The following is a 25,094-nucleotide window of genomic DNA, read 5'->3' on the forward strand; positions in this document are numbered from 1 at the left end:
AATGTGTAAAAGACTTAAATGTGACTCATGAATCCATAAAAATCCTAGAAGAAAATGTAGGCAACAAAATTTCAGACATCCTATGCAACAGAATTTTCACTGATGTATCACCTAAGGTGACAGAAACAAAGGAGAAAATGAACACATGGGACTAAATCAATCTCTATAGGTTCTGCACAGCAATAGATACAATCATCAAAATGGAAAGGCAACCCACTATATGGGAGAGCATAATTGCCAATGATATATCAGATAAGGGGTTAATTTCCATATATACAGAGTTCTCATACAACTCAACAAAAGGAAGACCATGAACCTAATTAAAAAATAGGCAGAGGAACTAAGTAGACGCCTCTGCAAACAGGACATACAAATGGCTAAGAGACATATGAAGAAATGCTCAACATCACTAATCATCAGAGAGATGCAAATTAATACAACAATTAGGTGTCACTTCACACCTGTCAGAATGGCCGCCACCAACAAATTATCAAACAAGCGTTGGCGAGGGTGTGGAGAAAATGGGACTCTAGTACACTGCTGGTGGGAATCTAGACTGATGCAGCTACTATATAAAACAATATGGTGTTTCCTCAAAAAATTAAAAATTGAACTGCCATTTAACCCTGTGATTCCACTTCTAGGAATATATTCTAAGAAGCCTGAGACACCGGTCAGATAGAATATATGTTCCTCTATGTTCATAACAGCACTATTGACAATTGCTTAGATCTGGAAACAGCCCAAATGTCCATCAATAGATGAGCGAATATGCAAGCTGTGGAACATTTACACAATAGAAAAGAAATCTCTTGATCCTTTTAATAATATGTAGTGACCTTTTTTAAATTTCTTATTGTGGTCCTCATTTTGAAATCTATCTTATATATGTTTATTGCCTTACCAGGTTTTTTTTTTATTATTATTATTTCCATTTGCCTGGAAAAATTTTCTCCATACCTTCACTGTCATTCTGTGTGTCTTTTGTTGTGAGGTGGGTCTCTTGTAGACAGCATATATATGGGTCATATTTTCTTATCTAATCAGCTAACCTAGGTCTTTTGGTTGAAGCATTTAAGCCTTTCACATTTAGTTTATTATTGATAGAGTCTTATTAGTTGCCATTTTTATTTTATGCTCATGTTTCCCCCTCTCTCTCTCTTTATTTCTTCTTCTTACAGAAATTCCTTTAGCATTTCTTGCAGTGCTGGTTTGGTGGTGGTAAATTTCTTTAGTTTTTTTTTTTTTTTTCTTTATCTGTGAAGCTCTATATTTTACCTTCAATTTTGAATGATAGTCTTGCTGAATAGAGTAGTCTTGAATTCAGACCTTCGCCTTGCATTACTTTGTACAGTTTATGCCACTCCCTTCTGGCCTGCAGTGTTTCTATTGAGAAATCAGCTGACAGTGTATTGGGAGCTCCTTTGCAGGTAACTCTTTGTCTCTCTCTTGCTTCCTTTAAGATTATTTCTTTGCCATTTTAATTATGATGTGTCTAGCTGTGGGCCTTTTGGGTTCATCTTGCTTGGCACTCTCTGTGTTTCCTGGACTTCTGTAAGTTTTTTCTTCACCAAATTAGGAAAATTTTTCTGCCATTATTTCTTCAAACATTTTATCTATTAGGTTGTTTATTTCTACCCTGTCTTCTAACTCACTGATTTGGTCTTCAGCTTCTTCTAATCTACTACTGAATTCTTGCAAGTTATTTTTTATATCTGCTATGTCATTCTTTATTTCCACTTGAATTTTATTCATAACTTCTACTTCTTTTTTTAGCTGATGTTGTTCCCACTAAGCTCTTTATAATTCTCATTAAATTAGCTTGTCGTATTCACTTAATTGTTTGAGCACCCTCAAAATCATTGCTTTGTCCATCAGTAGATGAATGGATCAAAAAGCTGTGGTACATATACACAATGGAGTACTACACAGCGCTAAGAAAGAAAGGTTTCTTATCCTTTGAGACTACATGGAGGGACCTTGAAAGTATCATCCTAAGTGAAACAAGCCAAACAGAGAAAGACAAGTTTCATATGATCTCACTTATTTGTGGAATATAATGTACATAACAGTTTGAGGAATGGGGTAGTCCCAGAGACATGGAAGAGGGGTACAGACTGACAATCCCCTAAAGAGGGGGGATGTGGGGGAGGGATGAACCACAGAACTTATGTGCATGTATGCATGAACAGTGGACATGGACAAGAATCTGGGAAAGGGCAGGGGGGAGGGGGAGGGTGGGGAATCAGTGGGGTAAAAGGAGAAACATCTGTAACAAAAATTAATCAATTAAAAAAAAAATCATTGCTTTGAATTTTTTGTCTGACACATTGCTTTCTTCCATTTAATATAATTATTTTTCTGGTGATTCCTTCTATTCTTTCATTTGTGTGTTGTTTATTTGTCTCACCATTTTAGCGGTCTGGTAGTTCTAGGCCCAATGAGATATCATGGAATTTGTAGGCTGGTCAGTGTGTATTAAATAAGGCAACTGTGCCTCCCAGACTGTTTTTTTGTGTGGCATCTCTTGCCTGCTGTGGGTCCTGGAGAATTGACAACTGGCTGCTTGTATTAATCTGTCATGGTAGGTTCTGCTGGGGCACGTGGGTCCTCCCAGTGTACTTCTGGGGTGCAAGGGTCCCGCTGGTGCACATCTGGAGTTTGCTGCTCCCACTGTTGCTCTGCTGGGGCATTTGGGTCCAGCTGGTTTACTGTTGAGGTGCCTGGGTCTGGTTGGTGCACTACTGCCTGGTGAGGCTCACCTCCTGATCAGCCTCTGCTGATGCTGCTGGAGATGGTTCTCAGGTGCCAATCTGTGCTGCTGAAGCCTGGGGATGAATGACTGCTCCCGAGCCTTGGCTGTTGGGGGTTTGTCTTGGCCCCTGAGCCTCAGCTGGCATTGAGGTTGGGGCTCCACTCTTGCCCAATCACTGCTGCTGTTGGGGAAGGTTCTGGGCACCCAAGCAGGCACTACTGCTGCTGGGGTGGTGCTTGGCTATGATCAGGCTGCTACTGTGTGTGTGTGTGTGTGTGTGTGTGTGTGTGTGTGTGTGTGTGTGTGTATAGGGGTGCTTTGCTCCTGGTCAGTTAGGGCTTCTGCAGCAGGCACCTTTATAGTGCATGTACTGTGTGCTTGTCCGTGTTGACACAGCAGGGTGCACTGGTCCGATGGTACAAGGTGCACTGGTAGATTCAGATAGCTAAGCCTAACCATTTTCCACTGCATCTTCCCAGAGAAAACCAGGGATCTTCCAAAGTGGCAGGAACTTCCAGCCACACAAGGAGAAGAGTAGTGATTAGCCACTGCTCCCTGTGCATAGCACAGGAACCCTTTTCTCCATGTTTTTGCACTGCTTGAGGTTGATTGTCCACACTCAGGTCCACTCACACTCTCTCTCACACTCACTCACACTCTCATACATTCAGCCTTGCTATGTTCCTGCCTGCTGCCATCTTCTTCTATATGATGCTTATTTCTTTTATTTATATATGAATATTTTATTTATTTTTTTGTTACAGATATTTTACCTTTTTTACCCCACTGGCACCCCCCTCCCCACCCCCACCCCGCCCCGTCCCCGGCTTAGTTGCCCAGGTCCATTGATCATGCATACATGCATATAAGTTCTGTGGTTTATCTCTTCCCACCCCCCACCCCCTCTTCTGAGGGATGTCAGTCTGTGCCCTACTTCCATGTGTCTGGGTCTACTGTATTCCTCAGACTGTTATGTTCATTAGATTCCGTTTATAAGTGAGATCATGTGGTATTTGTCTTTTTCTGCTTGGCTTCTTTCACTTACGATAATACTTTCCAGGTCCCTCCATGTCGTCTCAAAGGATAAGAGATCTTTTTCTTACCGCTGCATAGTACTCCATTGTGTATATGTACCACAACTTTTTTATCCATTCATCTACTGATGGACACTTGGGCTGTTTCCAGATCTTAGCTATGGTAAATAGTGCTGCTATGAACATGGGGGTACATATATTCTTACTGATTGGTGCTTCAGGCTTCTTAGGGTATATTCCTAGAAGTGGGATCACTGGGTCAAATGGAAATTCAATTTTTAATTTTTTGAGGTAACACCATATTGTTTTCCACAGCAGCTGCACCAGTCTGCATTCCCACCAGCAGTGTATTAGAGTCCCCTTTTCTCCACACCCTCGCCAACACTTGTTGTTTGATGGTTTGTTGATGGCGACCATTCTGACAGGTGTGAGGTGATACCTCATTGTTGTTTTAATTTGCATCTCTCTGATGATTAGTGATGTTGAGCATTTCTTCATATGTCTCTTGGCCATTTGTATGTCCTGTTTGGAAAGGTGTCTATTCAGCTCCTCTGCCCATTTTTTAATTGGGTTCTTTGTCTTCCTTCTGTAGAGTTGTATGAGCACTCTATATATATTGGAAATTAACGCCTTATCTGATACATCATTGGCAATGATGTTCTCCCATACAGTGGGTTGCCTTTCCATTTTGATGATTGTTTCTTTTGCTGTGCAGAAGCTTTTTAGTTTGATGTAGTCCCATGTGTTCATTTTTTCCTTTGATGCTTATTTCTTTTGCCATGTAGAGGGTTTTGAGTTTGATGTAGTCCCATTTATTAAATTTTTCCTTTGTTTCTCTAGCCTTAGGTATTGTATCAATAAAAATTCTGTTTCATGTGAATGAAATTTTGTTGCCTATATTTTCTTCTGGGATTTGTATGGATTTACTAGTCATATTTATGTCTTTTATCCATTTTGAGTGTAGTCTGTGTATGGTGTAAGTTGGTTGTTTACCTTTATTTATTTATTTTTTTTTTGCATGTATCTGTCCAATTCTTCCAACACCATTTTTTGAAGAGGTTGTCTTTACTCCATTGTATGTTCTTGTCACCTATGTCAAATATTAATTGAACATAAAGTCTTGGGTCAATTTCTAGGTTCTTTTTTCTCTTCCATTGATCTATATGACTGTTCTTGTGCCAATACTGGGCTGTTTTGATTACAATGACTTTGTAGTATAACCTGATGACCATTATTGTGATGCCTTCTACTTTGTTCAATTTCAAGATTGCTGTGGGTATTTGGGTCATTTTTTTAAAAAAAATATTTTTTATTAATTGATTTTAAAGAGGAAAGAAGAAAAAAATAGATAGAAACATCAATGAAAGAGAACATTAATTGGCTGCCTATCACACAACCCCCTCCAGGGATTGGGACCAGACCTGGAATTGAACCAGTGACATCTTGGTGCATGAGTTGACACTCAACCAGTGAGCCACACTGGCCAGGCTATTCAAGTTAACTTTTGGTTTCACATAAACTTCTGGAGTCTTTTTTCTAGTTCTGTGAAATATATTATTGGTATTTTAAAGGGGGTTGCACAGAAGCTATAGATTGCTTTGGGTAGTACGAACATTTTAATGATGTTAATTCTTCCAATCCATGAACAAGGTATTTGCTTCCACTTTTTTATATCTTTCTCTATTTCTTTTTTAGGTGTCCTGTAGTTTTCTGAAAATAGGTCCTTTATTTCTAGGAATTTCCTTTTTTTTTTTCCACAATAGTAAATGGGATTGTATTTTTAGTTTCTCTTTCTGTGTGGTCATTTTTTGGTGTATAAGAATGCCAATGATGTCTTGATGTTGATTCTCTATCACGCTACTTTACCAAAGTCACTTATGAAATCTAGTAAATTTTCATGGAGTCTTTAGGGTTTTCTATGTGCACTATCATGTCATCTACAAATAGTGACAGTTTCACTTCCTCCTTTCCAATTTGGATTCCCTTTATTTTTCTTTCATTTCTAATTTTTGTAAGACTTCCAGTACTATGTTAAATAAGAGTGTAAAAATGGGCATCTCTGTCTTGTTCCTGTTCTTAAGGAAAATGCTTTAAGTTTTTGCCCATGGAGTATGATGTTGGCTGTAGGTTTTTTATATATGGCCTGTATTATGTCGAGATATGATCCCTCTATTCCCACATTGATGAGTGTTTTTATCAGAAATGGGTGCTGGATTTTGTCAAATGCTCTTTTAGCGTCTATTGATATAATCATGTGGTTTTCATCTTTCCTTTTGTTTATATGGTATATCACATTTATTGATTTGCAAATATTGTACCAGCCTTGCATCCTTGGTATGAATCCCACTTGGTCATGGTGAATACATTTTTTAATGTATCGCTGGATCCAATTTGCTAATATTTGATTAAGGATTTTGACATCTATGTTTATCAGGGATATTGGCCTATAGTTTTCTTTCTTTGTAGTGTCTTTTTCTGGTTTTGGAATAAGAATTATGCTGGCCTCATAAAACAAGTTTGGAAGACTTCCTTCTTCTTGAAATTTTTGAAACAATTTGAGAAGAATGGGTGTTAGTTCTTCTTTAAATGTTCTGTAAATCTACCCCATGACGCCCTCAGGGCCTGAGCTTTTGTTTTCTTGTAGGTTCTTGACTACATCTTTAATTTTCTTAGTTGTTATTTGTCTGTTCAAGTTATCTATCTCTTCCTAGTTCAGTTCTGGGAGACTGTGTTTCCAGCATTTTGTCTATTTTGCCTAGATTGTCCAATTTGTTGGCATATAATTGTTCATAATATTTTTTAATGATCCTTTGTATTCCTGTGGTATAAGTTGTTACTTCTCTTTTGTTTCTAATATTTTTTATATTTCAGTCCTTTTTCTTTACTTCTTAGTGAGTCTGGCTAAGGTCCATCAATCTTGTTTATCTTTTCAAAGATGGAGCTCTTTGTTTCATTCATCTTTTGGATTGTTTTTTAGTCTCCATGTTGTTTATTTCCTCTCTAATCTTTATTAGTTTTTTTTCCTTCTACTTGCTCTGGGTTTTTGTTTTTGTTTACTTTCTAGTTCTTTAAATTGTGGGGTTAGGTTGTCTATTAACATTTTTCTTTCTTTCTTGACATAGACCTGTAGTGCTATGAACTTTTCTCTCGGGATTGCTTTTACTGATATCACTGGATAGATCCTCTAGATAAAAAATTAGCAAAAATACTCTCATAGATTTTATGTTGTTCTGTGTTCATTTTCATTGTTTTCATGAAAGTTTTGAATTTCTTCCTTGATTTATTTGGTAACCAATTCATTGTGTAATAACATGCTATTTAGCCTCCATGTGTTTGAATATTTTTTAGTGTTTTTATTGTAATTCATTTCTAGTTTAATTCCACTGTGATCTGAGAAGATGCTTGATATGATTTCAATCTTCTTGAACTTGTGTAGATTTAGCTTGTGAATTTAGTTTAGTCCTCAACATGTGATCTATCTTTAAAAATGTCTCATATGCAGTGGAGAAGAGTGTGCATTCTGCAGTTTTGGGGTGTAATTCTCTGTAGATATCTATTTTTTTTTTTTATCCTCACCCGAGGATATTTTTCCATATTTTGTACAGATAGAGTGGGAGGGAGAGAGAGAGAGAAATATCGACGTGAAGGGACACATCGAGTGGCTGCCACCCGCACGACCAACCAGGGCCGGGGACAAACTGCAACCGAAGTACGTGCCCTTAGCGGGAACCAAACCCGGGTCTCTCCGGACTGCAGGCCGACGCTCTAACCGCTGAGCCAAACCGGCCAGGGCTCTGTAGATATCTATTAAATCCATTTCGTCTAGTGCTTCATTTAGAGTCTCTGTTTTCTTGCTAATTTTTTTTGTCTAGAGGATCTATCCAGTGATATCAGTGGGGTGTTGAAGTCCCCTGCTATGATTTTATTGCATCAATTTCTCTTTTGTAGTCCTCTAGAAGTTGTTTAATGTATTTTGTTGCTCTTATATTAAGTGCATATATGTTTAACAAGGTTTTATCCTTCTGTTGAATAAATCCTTTCAATATTATGTAGTGGTCTTTTTTTGTCTCCAGTTATGGCCTTCATTTTGAAGTCTATTTTACAGGATATGAGTATTGTTACCTCAACTTAGTTTACGTTCTTGTTTGCTTAGAATATTTTTTCTATCCCTTCACTTTCAATCTATGTGAGTCTTTTGTTGTGAGGTGGGTCTCTTGTAAACAACATATATATGAGACATGCTTTTTTTTCATCCTCACCTGAGGACATTTTTGCATTTAACTTCATATAGAGCATGAGGAAGGGAGGGAGGAAGCGAGAAGAGAGAAACATTGACATGAGAGAGACACATAGACTGGCTGCCACCCACACAACCCCAACCGGGGCCAGGGACAAATTGCAACTGGGGTACATGCCCTTAGCGAGAACCAAGCCCGGGCCTCTCTGGTCCATGTGCTGATGCTCTAACCACTGATCCAAACTGGCAAGGGCAAGTCATGCTTTTTTATCTATACAGCTACTCTTTTACTTTGGTTCTGAGCATTTAATCCATTTACATTCAAGTTTGTTATTGATATGTACTTATTTATTGCCATTTTTGTTTATTCTGCTTGTGTTTCTTTTCCTATTCCTTCTGCTTACTGCAGCAGTCCTTTAAACATTTATTGCAGTGCTGGTTTGGTGCTAATATATTCCTTTAGCCTTTTTTTTTTTTTTTTTCCCCCCCTGGGAAGCTTGTTCTTTCACCTTCTATTTTGAGTCATAGCCTTGCTGGATAGAATAGTCTTGGATTCAGATTCTTGTTTTTCATTACCTTGATTACCTCATGCCATTCTCTTCTGGCCTGTAGAATTTCTGTTGAGAAGTCAGCTGATAGCCTTATGGGGGTTTCTTGATAAGTAAACTGTTGCTTTTCTCTTTTTATCTTTGTTTTTAATTTTTGATGTTTTATTATTAGGTGTGTTGGTGTGGTCCTTTCTGGGTTCTTCTTACTTAGGGCACTCTCTACTTCTTTAACTTGTATGCCTTTTTTCTTCACCAAGTTGGGAAGTTCTCTGTCACTATTTTTTCAAATATATTCTCTAACCCTTGCTCATTTTCTTGTTTTTCTGGAACTCCTATAATTCAGATGTTGTTAAGATGCATGTGTTCCCATAGTTCTCTTAATCTGTCTTCCTGTTTTTTCATTGTTTTTTCTCTTGGTTCTCTGATTGGGTGATTTTTTTTTCTACCCTGTCTTCTAATTCACTGATCTAATCCTTGGATTCCTATTCTCTGCTGGTTATTCCTTCCAAGTTTTTTTTGTTTGTTTGTTTGTTTGTTTGTTTTTTGTTTTTCTACTATGTCATTCTTTATTTCTGCTTTGTGGTTTTTCATTTTCAATTGGTTTATTTTCAGTGTTTCTATATCTTTAGTCATACTGTTGACCTGTTTACTCATGCTCTTGAGCTTCCTCATTATTATTACTCTGAACTCTACCTCTGATAACTTGCTTAATTGCATTTCATTTATATCTTCTTCTGTAGAATCCTCTGGTTCTTTCATTTCAGATTTATTTCTTTGTTTCCCCATTTTCACTGTCACAGTGGGTTTTGGAACCTGCCAAATTATTCCTGTCAGTGTTGGTGTTCTTCTTGTTGTGCCCCCATATACTGGGTTTGGATGACTGTGGGAGGACCCACATTAAACACAATTGTCAAGTATTACTATCATGGGTAGATTTGCAGGCCAATTGAAGATTCAGATTTTCTCTAGTGTTTGACTATTGGCTCTTAGTCTCAGTTATTTGATGAGTCTTGGGTTGTAGTAGTCAGCTGGATGAAAAAATCTCTCTGGTATTCAGGGTAAGAGGTTTTTTAGTAGGTGGGCTGATATTTACTGGCTGTCTCTAACTGTTAATGAGCCTCAATTTGCATTTCTCTGCCCTGGCTGGGTGGTGTTAATTTTCTGATGGTGAGGCTATTCCTTCCGTGGGGCCCTGGGAAGAGGCTCTTTGAATATGATGACCACTGTCCAAGAGGGAGCAATTCAGGAAAAATCTCCCAGTATTCTCCCAGCTTTTCAAACTCCAGAGTCTCTCCATACAGTTCCAGTCCTGTCTGCCCTCCTTCTGTTGTAGCCCAGAGTATATGGCTGTAGGTAATTTCGTGAGTGCTCTGTCCTGTCACTCTGCATTGTGGAGCTGGCTCAAATAGCCCTCAGCTGCTGTCCATGGGCTCCCAGTCTGCCCTCTCCTGTCTCTGCAGTTTTCTACCAGGCTAGATTTAGTGTCCCCTTTCTGACCCTGGTCATATGGTTTCTCTATAGCTTCTTTACTGTTGTTTTTTTGTGATGATTTTTTTTTTTTACTTTAGTTGTAATTTCAGTTTTGTCCTGAGCCATGGTCTGTGTAGCTTCCACTCTGTCTGCTGCCATTTTTCCTCCCAATGAAAGCTTCTTTAATACAGGGCTCTTGATTCATTTATGGAATAGTGGGTACTTAATATTTCCTTATTTCATAAAAATGGATGTGGAAATAAAATGACTTTCCTTCTCTTGCTTGCTGGAATTAATCTTGTGTAGAACAGATACCCAATGTTTGCTTGCTGATTATTGGGTTAAATCCTCATCTCTGTGTCCAAGCTTGATTCAGCTCATTGTCTACTTGACCCATGCTTCTCTCTCCTGAGCTTGTCTCCCCTGCAGTTTAGAACAAGCTGCAATAAATCTATGCTGAGATTTTAATTATATGTGTGTTAGACTTTACATTGTCCCATTGGTCACTAAAACTTTACTAATTCGTTTTTATTTTTTGTTTTTCTAGTGAAAACATTTTTAAAATATATTTAGGTTTATGGTTCCTTTCTTCTGCCATCTCCAATCATCTGTTAAACTTGTCTGTTTTATTTTTTATTTGGATATTTTACCTTGTAGTTGCAAAATAATTTTCCATTCTTTTTCATAATTTACATTTCTCTGCCAAAAGTCAGTATCTCTTTACAAATTAGGACCACATTTTGCCTTTAAGTCTTTAAATATCTTTATAATGGTTACTGCAAATTTCTTATCTGAAAATTCCAACCTTAGCTGATATAGGAAGTCTGCTTTTATTGACAATGTTTTTGTGATTAAAATAATAATTTCCGAGGGTGGCTGCATGGGTGGGCCACACCCCAGGCTCCACTGGGGCCCAAGCTAGGGCGACCAGTGGCACAGGCAGCTGCAGGGGTGCGTCTGGAGGCGAGAGCACTTGCAGACACGGGGTTGCAGCCCAAGAGGCCTGGTGCCAGTTGACCTGGCTGCTGTTGCTGACCCAGCATCAGAGCCACAGCCTGCGAGGTGTGTCCCAGGCTAGGTCTGCAGAAAGCCGGTTCAGGGAACCCCTCTCATTGCGACCCCCAGAGCCAGGCTCCTTGGGGTGTGGTTGGGTAAGGCCACGTTGGAGGGTTAGGGTTGATCAGGAGCAGCTACACCCGCTCTATGCCGCCTCTCCTTGGGAATTTGGACAAGACCCACTTCCAGTGCGGAGGCTGATGTAGACGTTGGGTGTTTTTTTGAAGAATGGTTGTTTTGTGTGGGAATGTGGTTTGTCTGTCAAAGGCTTGGAAAAGACAAACTCTGTTACCAGTCCTCCTCTAAGGAGACACCCACCCTCTGGATGTGAAAGCCTCAGGAGCAAGCACTCTCACGCCCCCATCTCTGGTCCTACCAGCATCTGAGGCTGATCTGTTTTAGATATAGTTCTACAAGTTCTGACTGTATGAAGGTGCTCCTGGATCCTTCCTCTCCTGCCTTGTGATCCTCTAGAAGAAGATAGAGGCATGTTCTCAAACCTACTCAACTGGTTGCTTCCCAAGGGGGCAGTACTTAATTTAAGAGAAGAGTCAGTTTTTCAGAGTTTTCCAAGTCACATCAGCCTCTAGGAGCCCCCAGGTTCTGGTGCTGCAGGAAAATGCCAAAGCCTTGAGGACAGGAGACTGTGATCAGAGGAGGACCACACAATTGTGAAGCCTCTCAGAAGAGGTTCTGGAAGTTACCTCACTAGAGGTGGACAAGACTAGCTGAGCAGACGTCATCATGCTGCAGGAGCTCTTGATCACCCTGCCCACTGAGGCCAGCACCTGGGTGAAGTTGCACCATCCAAGGAAAGCCAAGGAGGGGATAACCCTGTGGGAGGATGTGACTAAGATGTTTGAAGGAGAAGAAACGACTGACCTTCAAGGACATATCTGTGAACTTCACCCATGAGGAGTGGGGGCAACTGACCCCTGCTCACCAGAATCTGTACTGGGAGGTGATGCTGGAGAACTACGGGAACCTGGTCTCAGTGGTACATGAATTTTCCAAACCTAGGGTGATTTCCCAGTTGGAGAAAGGAGAAGAACCAAGGATAACAGAGAAAGAAGTCCTAGAACATCCCAGTTTAGACTTGAAGAATAAAACAGAACACGGTATGTCAACCACAAAGAATGACATTTTGCAGGAACAGTTATATCAAGGTGTTATGATGGAAAGGTTCATGAGCAATGATGTCATTGATTCCACATTGAGAAAAGTCTCCAAATATGATTATGAGTTGGAAAGGTACCAAGACACACATGGAAGCAATTTAAGACAAGCCATCTTGACCCACATGAAGAGAGGCCAAGAAACTAACAAGTTTGGGGAAAATATTGTGAGTTCAAACGTTATTATAGAACAGAGGTGCCGTAAATATGACACACTTAGAAAGAGGAGCAAATACAAATCAGATATGATTAATCATCCAACGAGTTACATAAGAACAAAAACCTATGAATGTAATATATGTGAAAAAATCTTTAAATAACCCATTCACCTTACTGAACACATGAGAATTCATACTGGTGAGAAACCTTTCAGATATAAGGAATGTGGAAGGGCATTTGGTCAAAGCGCATCTCTTAATACCCACCAGAAAATTCATACTGGTGAGAAACCCTTTGAATGTGAAGATTGTGGCAAAACCTTCAGACATCGCTCCTCTCTTTTTTTTTTTTTTTTTGTTAATCCTCACCCAAGGATATTTTTCCATTTTTTGTACAGATAGAGTGGGAGGGAGAGAGAGGAAGGGAGACAGAGAGAGAAACATCGATGTGAAAGGGACACATCGAGTGGCTGCCACCCGCACGACCAACCAGGGCCGGGGACAAACTGCAACCGAAGTACGTGCCCTTAGCGGAGATCCGAACCCGGGTCTCTCCGGACCGCAGGCCGACGCTCTAACTGCTGAGCCAAACTGGCCAGGGCCATCGCTCCTCTCTTAATCAGCATCATAGAACTCATACTGGGGAGAAACCCTATGTATGTGATAAATGTCAGAAAGCTTTCAGCCAGAACATTAGCTTGATCCAACATTTGAGAACTCATTCTGGAGAGAAACCCTTTACATACAATGAATATGGGAAAACCTTTCGACAAATCAGACACCTTAGTGAACATGTAAGAATTCATACTGGGGAGAAGCCCTATGCGTGCACTGCATGTTGTAAGACCTTTAGTCATAGAGCGTATCTAACACATCACCAGAGAATCCATACTGGGGAGAGACCCTACAAATGTAAAGAATATGGGAAATCCTTTAGGCAGAGAATCCACCTTAGCAACCACAAAACTGTTCATACAGGAGTGAAAGCATACGAATGCACACACTGCGAAAAAGCCTATAGGCATGATTCATCCTTTAAGAAACATCAGAGACATCACACTGGAGAAAAACCTTATGAATATAATGAATGTGGAAAAGCCTTCAGCTATAATTCATAACTTACTCAGCACCATGAAATACACAGGAGAAATGCCTTCAGAAATAAAGTCTAAACATAGATTATCCAACATGAGAACAAAAGCCAAGTCTAAATCAGTGATTCTATGCTTTTAAATTTCAGGACTCTAAATTTGAGTTATTGATATAATGATGTCAACTTCTAATTTTGCCCATTGTATAAATAAACACTACATTGATAACTACTATCTACTAACACCTCCATCCAAAGTACGTAATCAAGAATAAAGGATGGTCCTTCCAATTAAATTCAAAATAATAATAATAATAATTTTCTATTTCTTAGCATATTTATTTTTATTTTATGCAAAGCATTGTAGATGATATTTTGCAAGGAGTCTGAATTGTGATTGTTGTTTCTTTATTTCAGACTGGTATATTGTTAATTTACTGTCTGTTCTTTTTGATCCTGCTGAGGTTTGATTTTATTTTTTTATTATTTTCTTTAAGTCTTCAACAGAGTATATGTTTTATTGATTTTTAGAGAGAGAGGAAGTGGAAGAGAGAGAGAGAAGCATTGATGCAAGAAAGGAACATTTATCAGTTTCCTTCTGCACAGGGGTCAAACCTATATCCTAGGAATGTGCCCTGACCAGGAATCGAACTCACGAACTTTCAGTGCATGGGATAGAAGATGCTCCAACCATCTGCGCCACACAGGCCAGGGCTGAGGTTTGATTTTAGACTTTATTGTGGTGCATTTTTAAAAGCCATGATACTTATTACTAAGCATAGTCGTCATTTTGTTTCAACTGAATCCTCAAGATGTTAGTGATGTGGTAATGGGGTCTCCTACTTTTGGCTAGGCCAGATTCTAACTTCTAGGACTGGGTTACCACTAGTATATTTGTTGTTTTCTTGTCCTCACAGCTGCTACTTTCCACTGGGCTTTGTAGAGTCTAACCTGTGTATGGGCAACCTAGCCTTCAATATTGCACATGGACATTATTTTCACAAATACTTTTTGGTCTCTCCCTCTGCATAGTTCCTTCTTCTATTATACCTTGCCCAGAAAGTTCCAGGTGCTTATGCAGCAGTGAACTCTGATCTCTGCCTCCTTGTTTCAACAGAATAGCTAATCCCTGCTAGGGCTTCACAACCCTGTGCAACAGTCATAAAAGTATCTCTAGATAGAAAGGGAGAGGGTGAATATAGGACGTATCTTATGTGTTCCTCTTATCTTAAAAAGCATAGTTCCACACCAACTGTTGCCAAATGCCTAAAATGTGTACCTTAATATACTTCATATGAAGTATACCTTCATATGTCCAGTTTTACAGTTGTTTATGGCAGGATAACAACGTTTTTTTTATTGCAATTAACATTTAATATTATTTTGGATTAGTTTAAAGTTTACAGCACAGTGGTTAGAAAATCATATGCTTTAAAAAGTGATCAGACTGTGTCAAGCATCGTGCGCCACCGCTGGGCCAGAGCTGGGGACCCGATCATCTTCACCAGTGCGGGAAGCCGGAGGAGGAGCCGGCGCTTCTGTTTAGCTTTGGTTGAAAAAAGAATTTAGCCTATATGTACTGTTTTAACCACTGGAAGAATGACAGATGACAAAGATGTGCTTCAGGATGTGTGGTTTGGACGAATTCCAACTTGCTTCACCCTGTACCAGGATGAGATAACTTAATGAGAGGCAGAACCATATTATTTGCTTTTGCCAAGAGTAAGTTATTTGATGTTGGTAACTGACAAAGTGAAAAAGCACTTTCAGAAGGTTATGAGATAAAAAGACATTAGTGAGATATGGTTTAAACATGAAGGTACACCACTGAAATGGCATTATCCAATTGGTTTGCTATTTGATCTTCTTGCATCAAGTTCAGCTCTTCCTTGGAACATCACAGTACATTTTAAGAGTGTTCCAGAAAAGGACCTTCTTCACTGTCCATCAAAGGATGTAATTGAAAATCATTTTATGTCTTGTGTGAAAGAAGCTGATGCTTTAAAGCACAAAAGTCGAGTAATCAATGAAATGCAGAAAAATGATTACAAGCAGCTCTGGATGGGATTATATAATGACAGATTTGATCAGTTTTGGGCCATCAATCGGAAACTTATGGAATATCCTGCAGAAGAAAATGGATTTCATTACATCCCTTTTAGAATATATCAGACAACAACTGAACGACCTTTGTTCATTCAGAAGCTTTTTTGTCCTGTGGCCACAGATGCACAATTGCACACATTAGGAGATCTCCTCAAAGAAGTTTGTCCTTCTGCAGTTGCTCCTGAAGATGGGAGAAAAAGAATGAAGTGATGATTCACGGAATTGAACCAATGTTGGAAACACCTCTCCAGTGGCTGAGTGAACATCTGAGCTACCCGGATAATTTTCTCCATATTAGTATCATCCCACAACCAGTAGATTGAAGGATCAACTATTTGCTTGAACAGAATCCCCCTTAAACAGGATCTACCAGAGCATGTCACCCTTCTGCTTCATTCAGGTTCGGTGGAGGCAACCTGACCAGAAACACTGCTGCAAGCCAAACAGGAAAAAAGTTTCTATGTCTGATAAGGGCACTGGGGCTGGTCTTGCTTTGCATCACCACTGCTTTCCTCCACTGTCGTCATGAAACCTCAGCTGCGACATGAAACACTTTATAGGACCACTGCAAGTCTTTTTTTTTTTTTTTTTTGGTACAATATAATGAATCCAAAACCTTTGGCCTAAGAAGAAAATGGAAATATGTGCCACTCAATTTGTATTTCTGATTAACAAATAAACAGGGGTATTAGGGGTATTATTTCCTAAGGTGACCATGGTTGAACTTTAGCTCAAGGGAGTGGAAACATTGGTTTAATTTTCAAGAGAATTAGACTTAAGAAAGTAAAAGAGAAATTCTGTTATCAATAACTTGCAGCAGTTTTTTGTAAAAGATCAAATTACAGTAAACCCATCTTTCCTTAATGAAAATTCCCTATGTTTACAGTCTGTCTATTGGTATGCAAACAATCTTGTAACTTTAATAATGAACAGTGGGAGATTTTTAAATAAAGCTTCTAAATTTGTCATTTAATAACATACAATTTTGTCACTTTTGCAGTACTTTCTGACTCTCATACAGTAGATTACTGTTTGTACTCATGTGTACCATTCAGACTGGTCGTCATTGGCATGGAATGAATGTAGGGCATAGGATAATGTGTCTCAGGAGCTGTCATAGAATTTCTAGCTGCCGATTTTTAAATCTGTGTTCTTTACATGCTCAAGGTATAAATGTTATCATTTATCTTTGCTATTTTACCACTGTACACCTGTCAAGTCATAATATACTAAGCATCTGTATAGGATACATTAGTATACTACGTATTTTGCATTTTGGGGAAAAACCAATTCCTTTCTAAGCTAGTATTTTTCATTGGCTTCAGGTCTATTATTTCACTGTGGTCCCTGGCAGCCAGTCTCTGAACTCTAAAGATTACCAGTCTCCTGAATGCAGTAGCTTTTCCTTAACTTTACGAAAAATATTCAGAGGTTACTGAATTCTTATTCAGTATAAAGACATTTTTGCTGCATTTTATTACCACGCTGCTGGAACTCTACCAGCTGAAAGTATTTGTGCATTACACTTTGTTTCTTGTAAAATAGCTTGTTGTCCATATTGAATGTTGACCCATTTGGGTATGCTAAAAGACATAGTACCATACAATAATGGTTTTAGATTGTACAATAAAAATGAATGTTTTTGTTTAAAAAAAAAAAAGTGATCACCCTGATATTTCAAGTACCCACCTGACACCATACATAGTTATCACAATATTATTGACTATTTTTTTCTATGCTGAACTTTATATCCCTAAGAGTATTTTATAACTACAAATTTGTACTTAATCCTTGCACTTTTTTCTCCCAACCCCCTTCCTTCTGGCAACCATCAGTCTGTTCTCTGTATCTATGAGTCTGTATCTATTTTTTTGTTCATTTATTTTGTTCTTTATATTCCACATATAAAAGAAATAATATGGTATTTGGCTTTTTCTGACAGACTTATTTCACTTAGCATAATACCTTCTAGGTCAACAGCTCTCAACCTGTGGGTCCCGACCCCTTTGCAGGTTGAACAAACCTTTCACCAGGGGTCGCCTAAGACATAACAGTAGCAAAATTACAGTTATAAAGTAGCAATAAAAATAATTTTATGGTTGGGGGTCACCACAACATGAGGAACTGTATTAAAGGGTCGTGGCATTAAGAAGGTTGAGAACCACTGCTCTAGGTTCATCCATGCTGTCACAAATGGTAAGATTTCATTCTTTTTTCTAGCTGAGTAATATTGTATTGTATATATGTACCATGGCTTTTATATCTACTCATTTATTGATGTTCATTTGAGTTGCTTTCATATCTTGGTTATTGTAAATAATGCTGCAATGAACATAGGGGTGTCTATATTCTTTCTCTCCTAAATATTTCCGCAATACCATGTAAGAGTGTTTAACTGTCTGATTTCATTTTTAAGAAAAGCTCACTATCTACATTTATCTATTTGCATTCACTTTCCTTATTTCACATTGCTTCTTGAAATCAACAAATACCCATTTGAATCATTTTGTGCATCCTATTAATAATTCTGCTCTTTTACCACCTAACACTTCTCATTTCTATTTGTCCCTCTTTCACTTTTTTGTATAGGCCCTGATCATTTCTGCTACCCATTATTATCTGTTCTAATAAAAAGCAACAGCCATTTTTTAGTCTTAGTGTAATTCTTTCAGCTGTTTCTGACTTTGCCTCCTCAGGGACCTATATTCATGCAGAAGCTACAAAAGTAGTTTTCCTCCCATCTTCTAAGTTCTTCCAGCTGGGCTAATAATCAAATTGACAGAGACAAGTTAATAGAAAAAAAACATATTTTAGCACATGGGCATGTGGAATTCACATAAGCAAGAAAATTCCAAACATTGAAGTAAAATTGGGTATATATATATCATTTTGAACAAAGAAGAAGGGGGAAGGCAGTAATGGGATTTCAAAGGAGGTAGGCAATTTGCAGGAAAGGAAAAGCAGAATGTACATGTCAGGATGTAAATTAGTGCTTCAATGGGACACAAGGTGTGATTTCATTACCAGGTCCTTGCTTGACTCTTTCCTATCTACAATACTTAATTCAAATTAGGTTAAGGTGACTATTTTAAGATTTCTTTCCTGGAGCCAGCCTTTCCATCTGAATCTCTTAGCCAGGAAAGCAGGGAGGGTCAAAGTTTCTGAGTCTTTAGTTCCTAAATCATCAGCTTAAAATCAATATTTCAGAAGGCAAAACTTTGCCTTCCCTTCAGTCATCATCTGTAACCTTTCTTTTCTGTATCTTTAAACTCTTCCACTCTACTGGTTTTCAACTTTAATATGTAAGCATATTATTGCACATTAAGTATAATCTTAGTTTCCTCAAACTTCATTAGCTTGTGAATAGTGCAGAGGAGAAAATATATTTTTCTTCCTACATTTCTAGTTCTTTCCTTAGACGCTATGTAATAAAAGACAGATTAATAAGAGAAATACAAAGATAATTATAACAACATGTATGTTTTAGCTATACATGGGAGATACCCAGATAAACTGAGTAAATCCCCCTTAAATACTATCTTCAGCTGAAAGCAAGTTGAGTATGGGGCCTTCAATTATGGAAGGCTACTAGAAAAAACAGAGGAAACAAATGTAAGGTTTGTTATGCAGATTTAAGTGGGTGCCTTATTCATTGATAACACTTTCTTGTGATTTAGAGTAATCCTGATACTGGGAAAGGGAGACATTTGCAGGTGGAGATTTCCTTTATAAATGCAAATTTCCCTTATAAAATAGCAATTTCTGGTCTGTTTTTAATGCTACCCCTGTGTCTGCCATTTCTCAAACTAATCAACTCAAAATAATCCTTATGCCAAAAGGGTATATATTGCGATTGCATATTCTGCTACCTTTCAGTACTAATTGTGTTCATATTTCAGTGCTACCTTAAATTTCACTTCCTTATGCCCTCAGCTATATTATAGTTGAATAGTAGAACCTTTCCCACCTGCTTTTTCACAGATTATGTTCCAAGTATATCTTACAAAGCCTGGGCATTCCTCTTGTTAGCTCATGGACTGTCTTCTCATGCTTTCCTGCTTACAATCTTTCTCTTTTAGTTCAATTTCCCTCAAATTCATTTTGGGTCGTCTCTTACCACTACCTTTTGCAATTGTTATCTTTTATTTATACATGCCTATGTTCTTACTGTTGTTGCTGGACTAAAGGGGTCTGTTTGCCTGCATGCGTCAAAGCCAAATAAGACATAAATAGGAGCTGGTAGCAAAGAAAGTAAGGGTTTTCAGAAAGTGGCCCATGTCGGGAGTTAGGTAAACTAAGGCTCAAGGATCTGGCTCCCTGATGGCTTCCAGAGGATGGGTTATATAGGGGGGAAATCTTTAATCATGGTGACTCAGTTAGGGTCATGGTCTTTACTGATTTGTCAATGCTAATGGGTAGTTGATCAGTGCATCTGGTCCTGAAGTCAGCCATGGTGTTGCTTTGTCTGGTTTCCAAGCTTTTCTTGGCCTGAAGCTGAAACACAACTGAAGCTCAGATGTTATCTCTAGATTGACCAGAATTCTGTTTCTGAAGTCAACAAATTATTTATGCTGATCAGAACCTCATAGTCCTGAGAGTTTAATGATTAAAGGAGTGGATGTGTAAGGGAGAAGTATTTAGGTGAGTCAGGTTGCTGGGTGAGGCCAATTCGAATCAAAGAAAAAAAAGGAGTAAAAGCCATATTAAATATTGCAGTTTCTACGCAGTTACACTATTCCCAAAGCCAAACAAACAGACAAAATCCTTGAGGTTCAAAGCTAACTCTGAATCTGACTGAATTCCTCAAAATTCTCACTGCACTAACGCCATACTGATTTCTTTGCCAAAGCATACAAAATGTTATTTTTCCTAACTATTAGTAATACTGTATTATCTGGAAACTGAGCAGCAGTGATACTTGTGTTTGTTTTATCTTCTGTGTTCTTCTGTGAAAATAGTTCCTTTATCTTTTGCTGTTAACTCCCATGTTCAAGGGATTCACTTACTACTCCATGAGGCAAGAGACCACTCATGTCAAGCATAACACTGAGTGGTCCTCCTAGGGACCTTTGAAAAAAGTCTATGAAAATAAATACCTCTGAAAGAGCCCTGCAATTTAGTAATAATTTCCCTGATATATGTTTTTATTTTGATGTTGGGCAATCAGTTCCAGGAAATTTATTCTGTAATCTCTCTCTCCTCTTTCCTATGATTTATTATTCATGTATTGGCAATGTATGTCTTGTGTTCTCTACTGCACTGTAATTGTTCTTTCTATAAGCACCGATAACCTCATCATTTTCAAAGACACGGGAAATATATCAAACTCTAGACTCTTCTATGGCATTTGATGCTTTTTATAATGCCTTCTTCAGAACATTCCCTCCCTTTGCCTGTTACAATTTTTGTTCACACTGAATTCTTTCACCTGCTGATACCCATTTTGCAAATGCTGTTGCTGGTAATTTGAGTATCTTGCCAGAAGATGTCAAGAGAAGTTTATTCAGACCAGGTTCATATACATACTGACAATGTCAACTATGTGGACGAAAAAAGGCCACATGCTAAACTGACAAGCTCAGGGAAGGTCTGTGCGACAGCCTTGCAAACTCAAAGACCTAAAGTAAATACAAAGAATGGTCTGGAATTTAAACTTTTTAACTAAAACCAGTTTATGGCAGGTAGTCATGTCCTAGGCCAGCATCTTCCCTGACAGAGGTCAACTTTCACCATAACTGAGCCTGTCTATTGTCTTTTTGCATCTATAGTAGCATATCTTTGGAATGTTAAAGTAATTTTCCTTTTTTTCCGGATCCCTTAAAGCACAAGCACCACTCTACCTCATTGTTATTGAGTTAATTGTTGACTGTTAACTATCCCATACCCACCTGTGTAAAATATGTACGTGTCTATCACTTTACTTTTCATCCAATTCCAGAGGATCCCCCACTTTGCTTTCTCCCACCTCCCTAATCTATCACCAGTGAATTTCATTTAACCCACTTGAGTCTTTTCTTTTGACTGTATTGTATAAAATAAGGTGCAAAACTGCCATTCTCTGGAGCATTATCTCAATCCATTCAGATTTTGCTTCCTGACAATTGTTGACAGTTTGGCTCAAATAAACTCACAAAAATTCCTCACAAGTTTAATATTTCTTACATTGACAACTATATAATGGCTGCTGTCTAGCCAACAGTGATTGTAAGACGCAGTGATTATCAGTTCAAAGATGTATCACAATTTCGAAGATGTTAAAATCTGAAAGAAATGAGCATCTAATTGGTATATGGTATTATCTGATAGTTTCAAGAGAACTGGTCTGTGTTGCTTGAATTCAAGGCTTTAAGAAATAAAGTGAACATTGTTATACATTCTCTGGACTTGTCTTATTTGAAGTAAAATGACATTACTAAGTTATTTTATGCCTTTAATAAGTCTGTTATGAGATAATACATGTAAAGTATGTAATATTAATAAGTTTTCAGTCAGTAAACACTCAGTGACTATAACTATGTTACTGAATTTAATGTTTATAAAATGCTAAGACCCTTGATGTTTATTGAAGGTGTATTTTTTCTCTGAGTTTAAGGAACCTCAAAAATAATAATCACTTATCAGGGTTTTTGAAGAGATAATGCATGTAAAATATTTAACTGCTTATTGGTTAAAAATAGTACCTGATATTTTCAGCAGGACATGAATTAATGTTGTTTCTGAAATTCTAAAGATTACATATAGGTTTATTGATGTTAATTTCAAAAAGATTGATTCTAGTTAATAATTCTTTATATGATTTTGTCTGGATTGAATAAAATAACACATGAAAGTATACAACTATAAAATAATTAACTCAGTTTGTAACAAATAGAAAGCATTAAGTAAAATATATTATTATTGCAATTGTTGTTATTTGTACCTGGTATTTTCTATGGTAGTTCATTTTCACTATTTCTCCTTGAGAAAATCAAAGGTTTTTAAAGTATCAAAGACTGCTCCATTATAATTGCCAAACTTAACTTTTCTGAAGTTAACTTCACCAAATAACATGTGCCTTTCAGAATTTCTATGAGAATGAATGAGATAATGCATATAAAGTATTGTGTTGCTATTATTGCTGTTGTTTATATTTACCTGACATTATAATATTACCTGAATTTCTACTGGTTGACAAATTTAAAATACTGAGAAGAAAGACAATATATTTGCTGAACTTAACTCTCTAAGGTTTAAATAACTTCATCCGTTAACATAGAATAACATTTCTCAAACTCTTTGGTGTCAGGAACCCTTTATACTCTTCAAAATAATTGAAAACCCCCAAAAGTTTTTTGTTTATGTGGCTTATATCTATTAACATTTACTATATTAGAAAGGAAAACTAAGAAATATTTAAAATATTTATAAATCATTTTTTAAATAACAATAAGCCCATTTAATGTTAATACAAATTTCATACTTTATGAAAACTAACTATATTTTTCACACCAAAAAAAAAAAAAAAAAACAGGCACTGTTACATAGTTTTAAAAATCTCTTTAATGTTTAGCTTTGTGGAAAGATACTTGGATTCTCATACACGTATCTGTGTTTAACATGTTATGATATGGCACTTGAGTTGAAGTTTTTCAAGAAATGCACTTTTAAAAACAATGGAAAAGGAAAACCTAGCAAACTCTCTAAAAGAGTCTCAGAGACCCACCAGGGTCCTTGAACCACACTTTGAGAACTGCCGACACATATCTTTAATGTTAAAAGTACTGAATAAGAGAATTTATATAATATACATTATTATTAATACTACTTTAGTTATTGCTATGATTTATAATTTCCATATTTTTTCAAAGAACTTGAGTTTTCTCTCATTTTGTTGACCACATTCATGGTTTCCAAAAACAAAAACTAATAATGGTATAGATTTGGTAAAGAAGCTAAGCTACTTTACTAAATAATATCTGTGTTAACCCAAATGAGATAATTTATTTTGCATCTGTAATGTCAGTAATACGTATGGTTCAGTGCCTGGCACATAAGGTATACTCAATAAAAGCCAACTTTAAAGTTACTCTTTACTCAATGAACATAAAATTATACAAATAAATGCCAGGTATAATTTTGGCCTCACATATCCAAAAACAGATTCTGCTCATCTGGAATTGCTCTGCTATTCTGTTTTGTTGTCCCTTTACAAGGCCACATTTTAGGCCCAAGAGTCTCTTAGACAAAATGATAAATCTTTTAACAGAAGCAAGGTAACACCACTCCAGAGCTGGGCTCTGAGTAATGCTGACTTCCACTGATATTGGAGTCAGTGTGAGGCCTTCCACAGAAACTTCCCATGTCTCTAGGAATATCTAGAAGATTGTGTAGCATTTCCTGTGGGGATTGAATCTCCACTCTACCATTTGTTTCTAGAGTGTAGGTAAGTTTAACCCTGTCAGGATTCCTCCAGATTCCAGTTTTCACACTGCTGCGGAGCCATGGAGGAGGTGGTTGGAAAGGGAGAAGTTCTCCTAATATTCCTCCTCTAGTCTTGTTACAAGATCCTGAGAAAGTATAAATGGACTTCTTCCTTATAATTATATCAAAGTGGTGAGTGTTTCCACTTAACAGTCCAAGTGTTTTGTTCTGGAAGTAATCACTTTCAAGATTAGCTGTGGCCACTAAGTTTTAGAGACCTTTTTGATCTGAGGTCTAATAGGAATTTTATTGTTAGGTTCTGAAAAGACCTCTATATTTTCTTTATACACTTTAAAAAATATTATTAAACTTTTGTTATGGAGACATTCAAATATCATAAAAATAGATAGAATTATATAATAAGACCTATATATTCATCAATCAGCTACAAAATTTATCAATTTATGTAGTCTTGTTTCATCCACACTCCATCCACTTCTCCTTCCCATATTTGAAAATAAACTCCAAACAACATATTTCATCCACAAATATTTCAGTATGTATATTTAAACATATAAGAATTATTTTTCTACATAACCACAAAATCAACATCACTTCTAAAAATTAATGCACAATAATTATTAATATCATCAAAAGGCCATCACTGATCAAAATTTCCAGATGTCTTGAATATTTTTATTATTTTTAATATGTTTTTATTGATTTGAAAGAGAGAGAAACTTTGATGAGAGAGAAACATTGATCAGCTGCCTTCTACATACCCCCTACTAGGGACTGAGCCTACAACCCAGGCATGTTCCCTGATCAGGAATTAAACTGGTGACCTCTTGGTTCATGGGACAACAATGCCCAACCAACTGAGCCACATTGGCCAGGGCCATGAATATATTTTAAAATGTGTTTTTATCAAGAGTCCAAGAAGGTTGATAGGTCTTTTAAGACTCTTTTAATCTATAGGTTCTCCTCTAATTTTTTTTTCATGGAAATTATTTGTTTTGAAGAAATTTTTCCTTCTTTCCTTAATCCCCTATTAGCTTCCTTAAC

General features: G+C 37.4%; 1 protein-coding gene and 1 pseudogene across 1 annotated transcript in view; both read left to right on the forward strand.

Moving 5' to 3' along the window:
• HTR2C (5-hydroxytryptamine receptor 2C) overlaps nt 1-25,094 on the forward strand; it is a 258,368-nt gene that overhangs the window by 221,387 nt on the left and 11,887 nt on the right. The gene's annotated exons all lie outside the window — the stretch shown is intronic.
• On the forward strand, nt 15,058-15,978 carry LOC118636052 (annotated as a pseudogene).

Source organism: Molossus molossus, unplaced genomic scaffold, assembly GCF_014108415.1.
Source record: "Molossus molossus isolate mMolMol1 unplaced genomic scaffold, mMolMol1.p scaffold_m16_p_2, whole genome shotgun sequence".
In the NCBI taxonomy this organism is placed as follows: Eukaryota; Metazoa; Chordata; class Mammalia; order Chiroptera; family Molossidae; genus Molossus; species Molossus molossus.